At 43.9% G+C, this 15,935-nt stretch overlaps 2 long non-coding RNA genes across 4 annotated transcripts in view; one reads left to right on the top strand and one right to left on the bottom strand.

Annotated features, from left to right (window-relative positions):
• Nucleotides 1-3,845, top strand: part of LOC149127863 (uncharacterized) — a 29,144-nt gene extending 25,299 nt beyond the window's left edge. The window contains exons 2-3 of the long non-coding RNA XR_016230002.1: nucleotides 1,773-1,856; nucleotides 3,756-3,845. This is a non-coding gene — a long non-coding RNA (uncharacterized LOC149127863). The remainder of the gene's footprint in view (nucleotides 1-1,772; nucleotides 1,857-3,755) is intronic.
• Nucleotides 3,846-5,660: 1,815 nt separating this feature from the next.
• Nucleotides 5,661-15,672, bottom strand: LOC149127862 (uncharacterized). 3 transcript variants are annotated; one of them, XR_016229612.1, is made up of 4 exons: nucleotides 15,363-15,672; nucleotides 11,540-11,654; nucleotides 8,442-8,589; nucleotides 7,136-7,319 (listed from the first exon to the last, which is right to left on the bottom strand). It is a non-coding gene; the product is annotated as an uncharacterized LOC149127862 (long non-coding RNA). The 3 variants fall into 3 exon arrangements; XR_016229611.1 differs by lacking the exons at nucleotides 7,136-7,319; nucleotides 11,540-11,654 and adding an exon at nucleotides 5,661-6,079; XR_016229610.1 differs by lacking the exon at nucleotides 11,540-11,654.
• Between the last annotated feature and the right edge of the window lie 263 nt (nucleotides 15,673-15,935).

Here is a 15,935-nt window from a genome sequence, read left to right as displayed (position 1 = left end):
GCTGATTTTTTCAAATAGCCTATTTTGTTGAACTTGGGATGCCATTGATAGCAAGACACAATACTGTATTTCTTTCTAAGAGAAAATTGCCGCTACATAAACTGTGTCATGCCATTGACTATAAGATATATCCTAATTCCATGGGTTATAAAATGTGAAAAAAAATGAGCATCTTAGAATTGATGAACTAGGTACATTCTGATTTTAAACACTTTCCCTGCCTCCACCCCTAATGCACTTGTCTAAAGCAGCCCTATATCTCATGTAGAAAAGGCAGTATTCTCATTACTGGTCCCTTATAAAAAAAAAGATTTATTTATTTACTTGAACAAGTTACACAGAGAGAGGAGAGGCAGAGAGAGAGAGAGAGAGAGAGAGGTCTTCCATCCGCTGGTTCACTCCCCAGAGGCTGTTATTCATAAAGCAGCCAGAGGAATCTTCTTTTTTTAAAGTGAACCAGATCACAGCACTCCCTTGTTCAACGCCTTCAGTGAACCAGTAACCACACAACAAAATCAGACTCCTTAGTGTGATGTGCCAGTCCCTGCACATACCGGCCAGAGCCTACCTTTCCAACGTCCCCCTTGCTCACTGCGGTCTAGCAGTACAGACAGCACCCAACTCATGACGGTCAAGGTCCAGCTTCCCCGCTGATGATGGTGTGAAGGTGGTAACATTCAGTAGAAACCGTGCTTCTGATCTTGATCTTTTCCCAGGCTAGTGACATGCGGTAGGTGTCTCCTGATTCTGAGCAGAGGCAGACACATGATCACAAGGGGAAACAGCTGGTATTTTACAGTGTGCTGTGCTGCTCAGCTATGACGTGGAGTAGGTTAGGTGTATTAGACCCACTTCCAACTGTTGTTTGATATTTTTGGCTTGTGATGGAGTTACTGGGACATTATGGCAAATAGAGGAGAGTCTGTGTTTTCTTTTCGTCTATTCTTGGGTCACACTTAGCTTATTTCCTCCTCAGGACCTTAGCAGTCACCACTCCTTCTGCCTGCAAAGCTGATCCCTAGAGGTGAAGCTCATTTGCTTACTGTGCATCTTTGCTAATGTATCACAGCCTCGGCAAGATCTTCACTCACCATCGCCACATTTAGTTATAAATTGTCATAGAATTTACTGCAGTGTGTGTGTGTGTGTGTGTGTGTGTACTGACCCTAGAAGAATATAAGTTTCTTGAGAGCAAGAATTTTAAATTGCTTACTTTCGTATCCCTAAGACCCATAATAGAGATGCTAATGACGTTTGTTGAATGAATGAATCCATGTTTGCTTAAAGTCTGTCTTTCTGACATCTTCTCTGGTTAACTCCCACAAAGTGGGTTGATCATAACCTTGATAATACCTGATAATGAATATGATCTCAATTTCCTCTATTTAGGAATTTTCTTCTAAGTAAAAAATTCCATCAACTGAGGATGGAATTTTATCTTCTTATGAGACTTGCTTGGCAAGTTAAATATAAATCATTTGGTTTTCTTCAGCAGAAGAGAGTGCTCAGAGGGTTTGCTGTCATGGTCAAGGCTGGGTTTTGCAAGCTGGCACTCTAGGCCTTTGCCATCTGTCCTTTCCTGCCTGATACCTTGTAGTAGGGCTCCCATGAGTACTGTCCTAAAATACCAGCAGGAAGGTTTCTTGCCCTTGACCCCATGCTGTAAGGGCCCCACTCTAGTCTTGCCTTTGTCTTGGCCCTCCCCATGGAGTGAGAAGTCCTTGAGATCAAGGCAGTATAACCACTTGGAACTCTTATTACTTCCAGAACAGATTCCTGGTACATAAGGCCTCAGAATTCCCTGCAACTCAACCTCCAAGTCTTGTGGGCTCTTTCTTGGATCTTGTCTCCTTCAGGTAGGACATGTTGACTGTGTGGGCACACCTAGGCCAAGAAGTGGCCTAGGAGCTGACTGTTCAAGCCCGTGGATGGGGTTTGATGTGTGACTTGAGCTGGTTACAGATGTGTGTGCCGTGTCTCTCACAGTGCAGTGATAAACCCAGGGGTAGTAGGAGAAGGGGCAGAGGTTCACTCTTCAGGCATGGATTTTCCAGAGTCTGGGGATTCAGAATTCAGGTATACTCATCAAAGTAGAAGTACAGGTATGTTAATTGATGATGTTAGTTTGAGGAAGCCAGCATTGTGGCACGGTGGGCTAAGCCCTGTTTGCCATGGAGCCATCCTACATTAGAGAGCCAGTTGGAATTCTGGCTGCTCCACTTCCAATTAAGCTGCTGCCTAATGCATCTGGAAAAGCAGCAGATGATGGCCCAACTATTTGGGTCCCCTGCCACCCAAGTGGGAGACCTGGATGGAGTTCCCGGCTCCTGGCTTCAGCCTGGATTTGTCCTTGCCATTGCAGTCACTTGGAGAGTGAATCGGTGGATGGAAGATCTCCTCTGTCACTGTGCCTTCCAATAAATACGTACATTTTTAAAAAATGATGTTAACCTGATATATAGTTTAAACATTAGCCTGATATATAGTTTTTAAACATTATGAGGAGTCTTCAGAAAGTTTATGGAGAATATATGTTATTTAAAACAACTGTGCGCAGATTTTACTTTTTTCTAAATCAAAATAAACTCACCTTTTCATTTCATTTTTCCATGAACTCTTTGGAGTGCCCTTATCTGGGGGCCTCCATCTGTATCCTTGGCCACTGCTTTGCCAATCTTAGGAATGAGCCTGGCTCCACAACTGTATTTATAGAGCTGCTGCTGCCCTAGACTTCTCTGTGTGTTGGTGTGCTGATTCTAGATGAGATGTTGTAATTAAAAAAAATAGCTGAATTTTTAGACCACTGAATTCTTACCTGGAATCTAAGTATATGGAGACATAGGCGTACGATTCCTTTGACTGCAACAAGAGTGCAAGATTCAGAGTTCTGTGGCCTCAGGGACCTCTACCTGCTTGTCTTCCCTCACTCTTCCTTCTGCTCCTGGAGTAGCCTCGAGGCACACCGCTAGGATTTCATGGGCTAGATCATGGCTGTTGGTCTGCTTCTCACATTGGTGTGTAACATGCTCATGTTCAATGCAGTGTCCTTGAACCAGCTTGGGAGAGCAGGCACTGTTAGATCTCTGGCAGTGCTCAGCCTAGTGGAATTCCTGCAGGGAAGGGACTGGTTTACCTTGATTAACCCAGTTTCTTCTCACAGAGGCCCTTTTAATAGCTGTGCCACCTACTTGCTGGAATGTCCAAGACAGTTCCCTAATGTGGAACAGAGTAAGAGCCCCCATGAAATCTACTCACTTATAAAAATTTGCAAAGTAATTATGAATGATGAATATAAAATTTAGATGCAAAGGAAGATAGCCCTTATAGAACGATTGTGATAAATTTCTCCTGACATCAAAGCTATTTATTTTCACTACCTTAATTTTGTGTTGTGTACTTTAATAATGTGTTTTGTTTCAAGGGGACTCGTTTAGCTGTCACTCATTCACTGAAGGTATAAAAAAGCCCTTGAGGCTTGTTCACACCTCCTGGCTTATTCTTGCAACTACCTTCTGTTGCTAGTGTTAAATGTCTGTGCTGCAAGTTCTAGTGGCAATAGCAAGAGACTGAAATCTTCTGATCATCTCAGGCTGCCAAGGTTTCTGAATATTCTTTGTATGAGAACTGATTTCCCATTCAAACAGCTGCTATATACGTCTTTCAGCTTGTTCTGTTGAAAGCTACAGACTAAGCACTGTATTGGGTCTATGCAATGTTTAGATCGGCAATGAAAGGGTTTCTCCTGTCTCTTTCAGATTAGACGACTCAGTCTCCTGACCACTTGTGACACCTGCAGTGGTGTTATCCATTCATTCCATGTAAAGATTTCTATCAGACACTGCAAGGTATTTCTCTTCCAGCTCTTCTCCAAGTGCTAATTAATGGAAACTTCAGTATTTAATGTTTAATCTTTCAAAGCTTCATATACAGACATTTTCTTCTTTCTCTTGAAAGATGTATCAGGAATAACAGAATATAGTTCTTTTGTTTCTTAGCTTTTAATAAGTTCTCTTGAATAAGGAGAGACACGGTGGACAGTCAGTTCTGCCAGGTTCTCACCTGCTTCCTGCAGATGCGTCTGGCTGGTTACCACCTCCTTTAGTGTTCCATGCTGTGGCTTCTGCTGATGGTGTTGCATGGATGCCATGGAAACCCACTGATGACTCACATGCATAACCTGGAATCGCTGGGGTGGGAACTTTCATCAGTGGGCTTTGGGTACTGGTAAGTAAATTTTTCTTCCTCCACTCACAGTTTTAGGATATATGCTTTTAAATATGCAGAGTACATTGTGGATTGGCTTACTCAAGCAATTTAACATACATCTAATGTCATACGCTTATTTTTTGTGGTGAGAACACTTCAATCTGCTCTCTTTGTAATTTTCAAGACTATAAGGCATTGCTATTAAGTATAATCACCGCGTCGCACACTAGGTTTATTGAACGTCTTCTCCCTGTTGAACAGACATTTTGCATCCTTTGACCAACACCTCCCGTTGCCGGCCCTTCCTCAGCCCACCTTGCTTCTGTGAGGTGGCACAGTGAGAGCACGCGGTGCTGGTCTTTCCATGCCTGGCTCAGTTCACTGAACAGAATGTTCTCAGGGTCATCCCTGTTATCACAAACGACTGGATTTCCTCCTTTCTAAAGGCGGAGTAATATTCTATGGTGTGGCTGGATCACATTTGATTTGTCTCCTCGTCCATTGATGGATACTGAGGTTGCTTTCATATCTTGGCTATGGTCTATAATGCTGCAGTAAACGTGAGCACGCAGGCATCTCAGTAAAACATGTTTCCTATGGCTTGTCAGATAGTCTTTCAGGATCAAGCGGCCTTTGACCTATGGGGACACGAACTTGAAGATACGGATCTGTAGGTGTTCTTCCTCCTTGCCTGCTTTGCTGAGACTGCTACGCCATTTCCTTTGAATCAAGTATCTCAATAAAGGATTCACATATACACGTTTGTCTCTATCTCGGCTTTCAGGAAAACCAAGCTAAGTTAAGGACCAAGTTATCACTGCAGGTTAACAAAAAGAATAGTCATTTTATGATTTTGCATGCATTTATGAAATAAGCTGAGAGAGGTGTAGACACTGACTCACATTTGCCTCTGTGTTTAACAATTCTTGCAAGGGTGGGGAATGTTTTCTCTCCAAGGGCCAGCTGGATATTTACAACGTCATTCACAGGCCAAAACAAATGAGCCACTTAAAAATTAGGCTGCTGAAGATTTACTGACTTTCTAATCCTGCTTGCAATTGCCTTGGCAGGGCCAGAGCAAATGATTTCGTGGGTCTTCTATGGCCTGCGGGCTGGACGTTCCCCACTTCTGACAAGACTGCCTCAAGGGTGTCTCTAATTCCTCCTTCCATCCTTGGTCTCTAAGACCAATCTGAGAAACCTCAGGTGGAAGCTTTTCTAGGCATGGTGAAAGCCAGTCATTTAGTGGAACTCAAAGATTCGATGAGTAACCCTGGCACATCGACACTGGTCTCAGACTCACTGGGGTCCATCATTAACCTCCTCTTCCAGGACACCTGTTTTCCATGGTTTATGGTGATGCCATTTGCTGCATAAATTGTAGGTAGATCTATGTCAACCTTTATTATTTTTGGCTGAGATTTTATTTTTTAGATCCTATGGAAATAGTATAAGAGGATAAAGGATAAAATGCAAACAATGAAGTCAGTGTTAAGGAAAAGTGAGGGCAAAAAATAAACACCAAATGTGTGCTTAGGTCCTGTGTTATGACTTTAAGACAATTACAGCTGAAGGTGTGCTCCTGGTAGCCAAAGCAAAGGGGCAAATAGGATGAGTAACAGTAGTCATGGTGTCCATAAAATAAAAACTTAGCTGTTTCTTAGGAGATTAGGAGTTTGTTTTTCAGAGAGAGGCTGAGAGAGAAAGAGAACGAGATCTTCTTTCTGCTGGTTCTCTAAGTGGCCGTAGTGGTCGGGGCTGGACCACATGGAAGCCAGGAGCCAGGAATTCCATCTGGGTTTCCCATGAGGGTTGCGGGGGCTGAAGCACTTGGGCTATCTTCCGCTTCTTTCCCGGCTGCATTATCAGGGAGCTGGAATGGAAGTGGAGCAGCCAGGGCTCAAACCAGTGCTGACACAGGGTGCTGGCTTCACGGATATGGCTTACTCTGCTGCACCACAGCGCTGGCCTCTCAGGGCTTGTTTTCTACCAAGATCTGAGCACAACTTTTCAGGATGTTTCCTGGGAAGGTGCGTATTATATGGTTGGTTCACGAACAACCTCTGTGCCATGCCTGCAATATAGGCAAGAGGAGTGCTTAACCTCACTCCACTGTGGCCGAGGAGCTCTCTTATGGTCTTAGTGACTCAGAGGTGGTAGAGAGCTCAGCTCTGAGGCCATCTTTGGCAAATGTCACTTCTCCCAAGCGAACTTCTGACGATAACTGAGCAAACCTGGAGTATGCCCTGGGAGTACAGCTTACATCTTATTGGCACCGTAGTGTTTAAATATGCGTTTTTTTTTCCATATGAGAAGGGCTTAAACTCTATAGGGGTCTTTCAGGTTTTGGGGTAAAAAAGTTAGTGAGTAGGACTGAAAGCTTTTTATATTCCTTTTGGTATCACACTGAGACAGGCTACACTCTTACTAACAAGTGTCAGCTTGCTTTTGCATTTAGTTGAATTTTCTATGTCTCTGTCTTTGTCTTGTGACATATAAGAAGGCATTTTGGAAAATTCGTGGAAAATAGAATTAAAAGGTAAGTTTATTTGGTGTAAGAAGTTTTGAAATACAAGCACAATCTTTTCATAATACTTACTTTCCGTTAGCTTTTTCCAGACTCCTTGTAAGTGGGGATCTGTCTATCAGACATGCTCTCCACTTAAAACATTTCCTAAGCATCTTCACGGACTTGCGCTGTTTGGTAGTTGTGGTAGATGTGGTAGTTGTCAGAGGAGGAGGGTGCTTGTCTGGGGGAAACCTGTGATCTCAGCCCCTGCTGTGGGGTGCAGCCCCCCATAGTGGGGCACTTTGGGGAGTGTGGAGCTGGAGGTTGACTCTTGATTTGGCAATGTTTCCCACTTCAGGAGCCCAGTTGTCCCTTACAATCTTTTCTTAAAGATTCATTTATTTGAAAGGCAGTTACACACACAGAGAGAGAAGCAGAGAGAGAGAGCGAGCGAGCGAGCGAGCGTGATATCTTCCATCCACTGGTTCATTCCCCAAATGGCTGCAATGGCTGAGCCCATACGAAGCCAGGAGCCAGGAGTTTCTTCTTCGTCTCCCACGTGGGTGCAGGGGCCCAAGGACTTGGGCCATGTTCTGCTGCTTTCCTAGGCACATAAACAAGGAGCTGGATCAGAAGTGGAGCAGCCAGGACTTGAATGGGTACCCATATGAGATGCTGGCACTGCAGATGGTGGCTTAACCTGCCGTGCCACAGCGCCAGCCCCGTCCCTTACAATCTTTATGTGAAGGGAGTTGATGTTGTCAGCCTAGTTTTGCAGATGAATAAACTGACAGATAGTCATATGGACAAAGCATTTTGATATTAGACTTCTCACTAAGGAATTCATTTTTTTCTAAATTGCTGTCTTCTTGACTTTATGGCTTTAGATCCTGTGAAGCTAACTCAAGTCTGAAGTTTTCTGTAAGGCTTTCTCTGACCTCTCCTGATGGAGTAAAATCTTACTTTCTCCAGGCCCTGAAGGAGCTTTGTCCAAACCTTTATTTTAGAACTTTCCTAGTTATTTGATAACATGAGATCCTCAAGGTCAGGGGCTGATGCTCTCTATTCTGGAAGCCTGCTGGCTTGCACAGTATTTGGATAAAGCCCTTTAAAGCACTTTTATGTGATTTACCTCTAGTGAATTTACTCTGGAACTTTCCTTTTATTGCAGGAAATTACCATACGTATGAAATCCCACTCTTAGACACTAACAGTTTTTGATAGACAATGAAAAACCAAACTTTCCTTAACCTTATAGGAATCCAAGAAATTTTACTACCCAGAGGAGAACCCTAATCAGTATGAATAAACGAATCTGCTTGTCATGGGATGGACAATCCCGTGTTGCTTTTCTCTCTCCTGTTTAATGCTCTAAAATCATACAATAATAAAATGCAGGGACTGGCGCTGTGCCATAGCAGGTAAAGCCAGCACCTGAGTGCTGATCTCCCATATGGGCGCCGGTTTGAGTCCTGGCTGCTCCACTACCTATCCAGCTCTCTGCTATGGTCTGGGAAAGCACTAGAAGAGGGCTCAAGTGCTTGGACCTCTGCACCCATATGGGAGATCTGGAAGAAGCTCCTGGCTCCTGGCTTTGGATCGGCCTAGCTCCAGCCATTGCAACCATTTGGGGAGTGAACCAGCAATATGGAAGACTGATCCCCCCCTCCCCGCCTCTCTGCCTCTCTGTAACTCTGTCTTTAAAAAAAAAATAAATTGCACGTACCGCATTGCACTGTTGTGCTGGATCCTTGCATATGTGTTGAGGATCAGAATTCATCTCATGAAAAGCTAGACTTGTTGCAAAGTAGCCCCTCCACTGTGCAGGTGCCAAGTTGACGTTACTACTGGGAGTACTCCAGCTCCCAGCGGGCCTGTGTCAAACAGTAAAGATACTCTCAGTTGAAGATCAAAGCCATTTACCCCAAGTCTTTAATCTGTAGTAGCTATGTCCATCTTTACCCTCTTCTACCACTGAGTGCAATAGTATAAAGTGGGACTAAAACTAGTTGAGAGTTAACAGTAGTTTTTATAAGGGAGAGTGATTATGATCTTTCAGACTGAGAAATTTGGGTGGATTCAGTGGTTGGTCTTTATTGGAAAATAAAAGACTGAGGTGAGAGGATATTTTAATAAAGGGAAAATGGAAAAAAGCATTGTGCCTTGATTAGCCTAAAAGTCACAGGCTAAGACAGCTGGAAGTAATTGAAAACACTTGAAATCAGAGCTATGCTTTGCACCTTTGAATCACTGAGACTAGCGGAGATGATCCAGCCGATGATAGAGAATATGAGCTTGTATGGAATGAATGGTACCATGGAAATCCTGGGCACCAATCAAATAGAACCGTACTCATGTCTGGGCTCTCCCACTTATCAATTGTGTGTGTATCTGTTGCTCAGTTACTTTAGATGTAGAAATAGGATAACACGTAGTGTGTAGGTTTTGTGAAGAATAAGTGTGATCTTGTGTGTAATGTGCTAATGTAGAGATGCTTCCTAAATGATCATGTATTTGCTGAGTCAGTTTGGGATGAGTAGAGATGAATGCCTCAGGTTTTTCTTCTGTGAAATATGTTCTTTTAAAGTTTTCTTTAAAGAATAAAATAATAATAAAAATGTCTGCACAGGATCTAAGGTAGCTAAAATACTGTTGAAAATAAGAATAAAATGGGAAGAGTCAACTAATCTTTAACAGATATGGAGCATCAACTATAATCAAGGCAGTGTGATAGAGGCAGACAATAGGCACATATATAATTGGAACAGAAGAGAGGACTTAGAATTACAATCCCATCAAGGTGGCATGTACTAATGCCATCTCACTAGTCCAAGTGATCAATTTCTGTTCACAATTGATCATAATGAAAGGACTAAGAGTCAAAGGGATCACATAAACAAGTCTAGTGCCTGCTAATACTAACTGATAAAATAAATAAAGGGGAGAGTGATCCAACATGGGAAGCGAGATACACAGCAGACTCATAGAAAGGCGGATGTCCTAAACAGCACTCTGGCCTCAGAATCAGCCCTAAAGGCATTCGGATCCGGCTGAAAAGCCCATGAGAGTATTTCAGGCATGGAAAGCCAAGACACTCTGGCAAACAAAACAAAACAAAACAAAACAAAACAAAACAAAACAAACAAAAAAAACCTAAATGAAAGATCTCTGTGAGTGAGATCCCAGTGGAAAGAACAGGTCTTCAAAGAAGGAGGTACCTTTCTCTGAAGGTAGGAGAGAACTTCCACTTTGACTATGACCTTGTCTAAATAAGATAAGAGTCGGTGAACTCAAAAGGCTTCCATAACCTTGGAAACTCATGACTGGAGCATAGGGAGATTACTGATACCATAAACAGGAGTGTCAATTTGTAAAGTCAACAACAGGAGTCACTGTGCACTTACTCCTCATGTAGGATCTCTGTCCTTAATATGCTGTACATTGAGATTTAATGCTATAACGAGTACTCAAACAGTATTTTTCACTTTGTGTTTCTATGTGGGTGCAAACTTTACTTAATGTATACTAAACTGATCTTCTGTATACAAAGAAAATTGAAAATGAATCTTGATAAGAATGGAAGGGGAGAGAGAGCGGGAAAGGGGAGGGTTGTGGGTGGGAGGGAAGTCATGGGGAGGGGGAAGCCAATGTAATCCATAAGCTGTACTTTGGAAATCTATATTCATTAAATAAAAGTTAAAAAAAAAGAATTAGATTGACCCAAATATGCTCAACTGGTTTTCATTTTTGAAAATTCAATTGTGCTAAAAACACATAGCATAAAATTGATCATTTTCGCCGGCGCCGCGGCTCACTAGGCTAATCCTCCGCCTAGCGGCGCCAGCACACCGGGTTCTAGTCCCGGTCGGGGCACCCGATTCTGTCCCAGTTGCTCCTCTTCCAGGCCAGCCCTCTGCTGTGGCCAGGGAGTGCAGTGGAGGATGGCCCAGGTGCTTGGGCCCTGCACCCCATGGGAGACCAGGAAAAGCACCTGGCTCCTGGCTCCTGCCATCGGATCAGCGCGGTGCGCCGGCTGCAGCGCGCCGGCCGCGGCGGCCATTGGAGGGTGAACCAACGGCAAAGGAAGACCTTTCTCTCTGTCTCTCTCTCTCACTGTCCACTCTGCCTGTCAAAAAAAAAAAAAATAAATTGATAATTTTCATCACCAGCTCAATAGTGCTAACTACATTGACATTGTTCTGCAGCAGATCTCTGTAACATTTTCTGCCCAGAAAAATTTTGACAAAGATGCAGCAGCAGTTCTTTGGTGGAGAGTAAGTCTTCTAAGCACATGGAACTGGAGCAATTGGACATCTACAAACAAAACAAATGAACCTGACCTAAACCTTATACTTTACACAAATGTTGACTCAAAAGGGATCATAGACTTCCCTGTAAAATGCAAATTTAGGAAAAAAAAATTGAGAAACTCTTTGGGATCTAGGGAAGAGTAAGGATTTAATAGACTTGACACCAAAATCATGATCCATACAGAGAAAAATGGACAACTCAGACCTCGTATGAATTGCAGACTTTGTCCTGTGAAAGAGTCTATATGAAGAGGATGAAAAGACAAGCTACTATATGGGAAAACATATTTGTAAATCATATATCTTACAAAGTACTAGTATCCACAATGCATACAGACTCAAAAATTGGCAGTAAAAGCACACAGAATCCAATTAGAAAATGGGCAAAAGGCATAACAGAAGTCACTGCACAGGCTCCACAGATGGCAGATAAGCACATGGAAAAGATGATCAGCATCATTAGTCATTAGAACATGCAAACCAAAACCACTAACAGATATCAGCGCCCACCTACCAAATGGCAGAAATGCCAGTGCCAAGTGCTGATGAGGAGTGGGGAAATGGATCCACGCTGTGTTGCAGGTGGGGAGTAGACCAGACAGCCGCTCTGGAAAACTGCATGGTGGTGTCTTGAAAAATGAGACCTGTATTTGCCATATGATCTGGAGTTTGTACTTTTGTGCATTTATCTCAGTGGAGTGAAAACTGTGTTCACACACAAACCGTGCACAAAATGCTCGTAAACGTTTTATGTTTAGTTGTTGAAAACTGGAAGCAGCCCAGATGTCTTCAGGGGTAACTGGTTAAGCAAACTGTGGTGCTGTCCATACTGTGAAATGCTGTCCAGCAATAAAAAGGAATGAGCTACTGATACAGTCAGCATCCCGGATGGTTCTCAAGGATTGCACTGAGTGGAAAAAGGTCAGTGTTAACATGTTAAATACTGTGTAATTCCATTTATATAGCATTCTTGAAATGACAAAATTACAGAGATGGAAAACAGATTAGTGGGAGCTAGGAGCTAGGAAGGGAGATGGTTGTATTATAAAATGGTAGCAGAAAATGTTCTTGTTATGGAGCTGTTCTGAATCTTTTTTTTTAAAGATTTATTTGAAAGGCAGAGTGACAGAGAGGGAGAGACAGAGACAGAGAAACCGATCTTTCAGGTGCTGGTTCACTCCCCAAATGGCTGCTGGGGCTGGGGCTGGGGCTGGGGCTGGGTCCGACCACAGCCAGGAGCCTAGAACTGCAACCACGTTCCCGAATGTGTAGCAGGGGCCCGAGCACTTGGGCCATCGTCTGCTGCTTTCCCAGGTGCTTTAATAGGGAGCTGGATCAGAAGTGGAGCACCTGGGACTTGAACTGGTGCTCTGATGTGGGATGCCGGCATTGCAGGCAGCAGTTTAACCTGCTGGGCCATAACGCTGGCCTTCAGATCTGAATCTTGACTGTGCTGCTGGCCCGTGTATGTGCACATGTAACGGAACTGCATGGAACCGTGTATGCAGAGGCTCACACGCATACAGACACAAGCCGAGTGCAAGTAAAGCTAGTGAAGTCCGAAGGAAGTCATGGATTACATCAATTATATTATATCATGGATTTTACCAATGGATTATATCAATTATATTATATCAATGGATTATATCAATTGTTTCCTGGTTGTGGTACTGTACTGTATTTATATGAGATGTAGCCACTGAGGGAAACAGGGTAAAGAGAACGTGTGACCTTTCTAAATAGTTTCTTACAGTGGCATCTGAATTGAGGATTATCTCAAAATAAAACATTAAAAATGTCTGGGTTAATTATACCTTTGTGAAACCAATGGTTAAGAATGTTATACTACTATAGTTTTAATGATCCATGATTACTTTAAAATTCACTGTATACAGGTGAGATGGTCATTTTTTCCCCATTCAATTACTGTTTCTAGCCATTGTCTATATTCCCACTAAACTAGGATCTTTTTGGCTTTTTATTTGTTCAACTTCTTGTTCTTGAAGTTATTACGCTTTTTTACTGTAAAGTGAATTTAAAATACATTATCTCAAAAGTGAAGAAAAAGAAAGGGAGGAGGAAGTGGGTGGGGAGGGAGAGAGGGAGGGAGAGAGGGAGGGAGGGAGAGAAGGAGGGAGGGAGGGAGGGAGGGAATGTCATTATGTTCTTACAATTATATTTACAAAGCATGTTGAATCTGTTAAAAAATGAACATGAAAATTAAAATAATTTAAAGAAAATCTGGGTGAGGTTGCTAAGTCCTCCTCTACACATGAAACGCAGACTTAATGGGGGCTCACTGTGGCAGGGCTGGGTTCAGAGCTGCAGGGTTGGAGAGGATGAAGGCCTTCAGTGCAGCTGGGAACGAAACTGCAGCTCCCAGAACAACACTGCTAGGTGGACACTCAGGCTCCGTCTGAGCTGACGTGCAGTTACGGACACACGTGGGTAGTGAGCAATGACATGTGGCTAACGTGACGGAGGGACTGAACTTTACTTATTTTAAGATTTATTTATTTGAAAGACAGAGTTACAGAGAGTGAGGAGAGACACAGAAAGAAAGATCTCCCATCTGCTGGTTCAGTCCCCAAATGGCAGCTCCTAGGCTGACGCCAGGAGCCAGGAGCTTCTCCCAGGTCTGCCACATGGGTGCAGGGGCCCAAGGACTTGGGCCGTCCTCTTTCCCAGGTACATTAGCAGGGAGCTGGATCAGAAGTGGAGCCAGGACTCGAACCAGCACCCATATAGGATGCTGGCAATGCAGGCCATGGCTTGAGGGGCTGAACTTTAAATCTTATTGTAATTAACATTTAACTTTACATAGCACGTGTGTCTATTGCCACCACTTTGGACCATATAGTTCCAGAGAAAACAGTGGGAGGAAGCTTTTAGAACATAAATTTGGATCAGTGCTCACCTCCTACATCAGAGTACCCTAGCTCTGACTCCTGACTCCAGCTCACTGCTAATGCAGGTCCTGGGAGGCAGTAGGTGATGACTTTAGCAACTGGGTTCCTTCCACCTGTAAGGGAGACCTGAACTGAGCTCCTGGCCCCTGGACAGCCCCAGCCATTGCAGACATTTGTGGGGGGTATACCAGCAGATGGGAGTTCTCTCTCTCTGTCTTGGTCTTTCTGCCACTCAAACAAAGAAATAATCACATAGGCAGCTCAAGGGAGTCAACCCAAATCACATTTTCTCATTGAAGGGGGAGTTAGGTAAGAAGCAGATTTTTGGTTGGAATTCTAGAAATCACTGAGTCAAACGACTTTAAAGAAAAACAGAGTGGAGAGGTCGAGCCAAAACTCATTACTTTCCCTATGACCTAGGGCAGTGGCTTCACACTGGGCTTGGGCAAAGTGGAGAGTTCTGGACTCTATGGAAAAAGCTGTAGAAGCATTCCGTATAAGCAGTTCTGGCCAAAGCTGACTAGCATGCGACGTTTTCCTCCAGTTGGTATGTCAGTGTCCTGAGACTCTAATCCTACAGCGGTGAGGAGCACGATGCACAGAAATGACTCTTGTCTGTTGACTTGAATCTGAAATCCAGGTGCTGCTGTCAGCTCTTGCCCTACCCATGGGATGTGGGGTCCCTCTCTGGGCTTCCACTGGGGGGGGGGCTATGACTTTTGATTCTCCCAGCTCTCAGATTTTGCTTGTCTGTTTTAGCATGCATACTTTAATCCAGCAAACCTGAGAAGACTGTGTGCCCCCAAGACTTCAGTGTGTGAAGTGCAGTGGAATTGACCTTTGATGGGGAGACCGTGCCCCACCTCAGCTCATTGAAGGTGATGAAGGTGGAATGCTATACTAATGGTAAAGACACCACATGAGAAGTCTTCTATTTGGGGTCTGATCTGGGTTATGATATCACAAATGCAATGCTTGATTACTCAAAACAGTTAAAGGATTAGAAAAGCCAGAATTGATTCAAGGATGATTTGTTGGAAATGATGACTTTTCCCTCAAGAACCTTGGAGAGTCTTGGCTTAACAGAGAAGTGTTAATTAAGCTTACTAGACAGTTTGCATATGTGGGGCATATTTAAGTTTCTTAGGATAAGAAGCCCTGCTTCTGTCATTTTAAATGCCTATAATGCAGCTCTAAATAAGATATTCCCCTTAATGTTTCCCAGATTGACAGAACCATGAGACATCTTATAATGTCTTCTGGCTTCTGAAGTGACATTTCTAGGATTTGATTTTAAAAGGAGAATGCTTGCAAAAGAAACTGCATGCATAGGCCTCTCTCTTGCAGGTGCCCCAGAGGACTTGTCACTCTCTGCATTGTGCACCCAAGGTCTCCAGCCCCAGACTGACTTGCTCGTGGTTCCCCTACCTTCTCTTGCAAGAAAAGCCTCATTCACGAGTAGAATGGTGAGCGGATGCAAGAGACTGAACTCCTTGGTGTCGCTCCCCGTCTTCGTGGAGGAACGACACAGGACCCTGCGTTGTTCTTCTGTCTGCTCGGCCCTCCCCGGGTTTGCTGCTGGTTCTTCCCGGGTTGGCTACTGTCCCTTCCACCTCCCTGCCACATTCCCCACTTCCGCAGGGGAGTGGCACACCGCCGGCCGGCTCTCTCGGGGGCTGCACAGGTGTTCCCCTTAGATGTTCCTGGTGCATGTTGTCTCTCTCCTCCTTTATAGTCCTCTTCCGCCAATCCCAACTCTGCTACCCACATGCAGAGTACGCTGCTCTCCTCCAATCAGGAGCAGGTCCTGCTGTTTATTGGTTGAACTGGAGGCAGCTGTATAGAAGCTGTTTCCTCCCTTCTCAGCGCCATATTGTGGGAGAGCAGATGCATAGAATAAGTCTTAATTCCAGTAACTTAGTCTAGTCCGGGTTGCTCCCCACACTTGGTGCAATTAAGTTCTAGAGATCCCCAAGGAATGGTTGATGATCAAGCTCCTGC

The sequence above is a fragment of the Oryctolagus cuniculus genome, chromosome 2, assembly GCF_051225735.1.
Source record: "Oryctolagus cuniculus isolate XC-2025 breed Fujian yellow rabbit chromosome 2, ASM5122573v1, whole genome shotgun sequence".
Classification (NCBI taxonomy): domain Eukaryota; kingdom Metazoa; phylum Chordata; class Mammalia; order Lagomorpha; family Leporidae; genus Oryctolagus; species Oryctolagus cuniculus.
The sequence above is the reverse complement of the archived record's forward strand: the minus strand, read 5'-3'. Positions and strand labels throughout refer to the sequence as shown.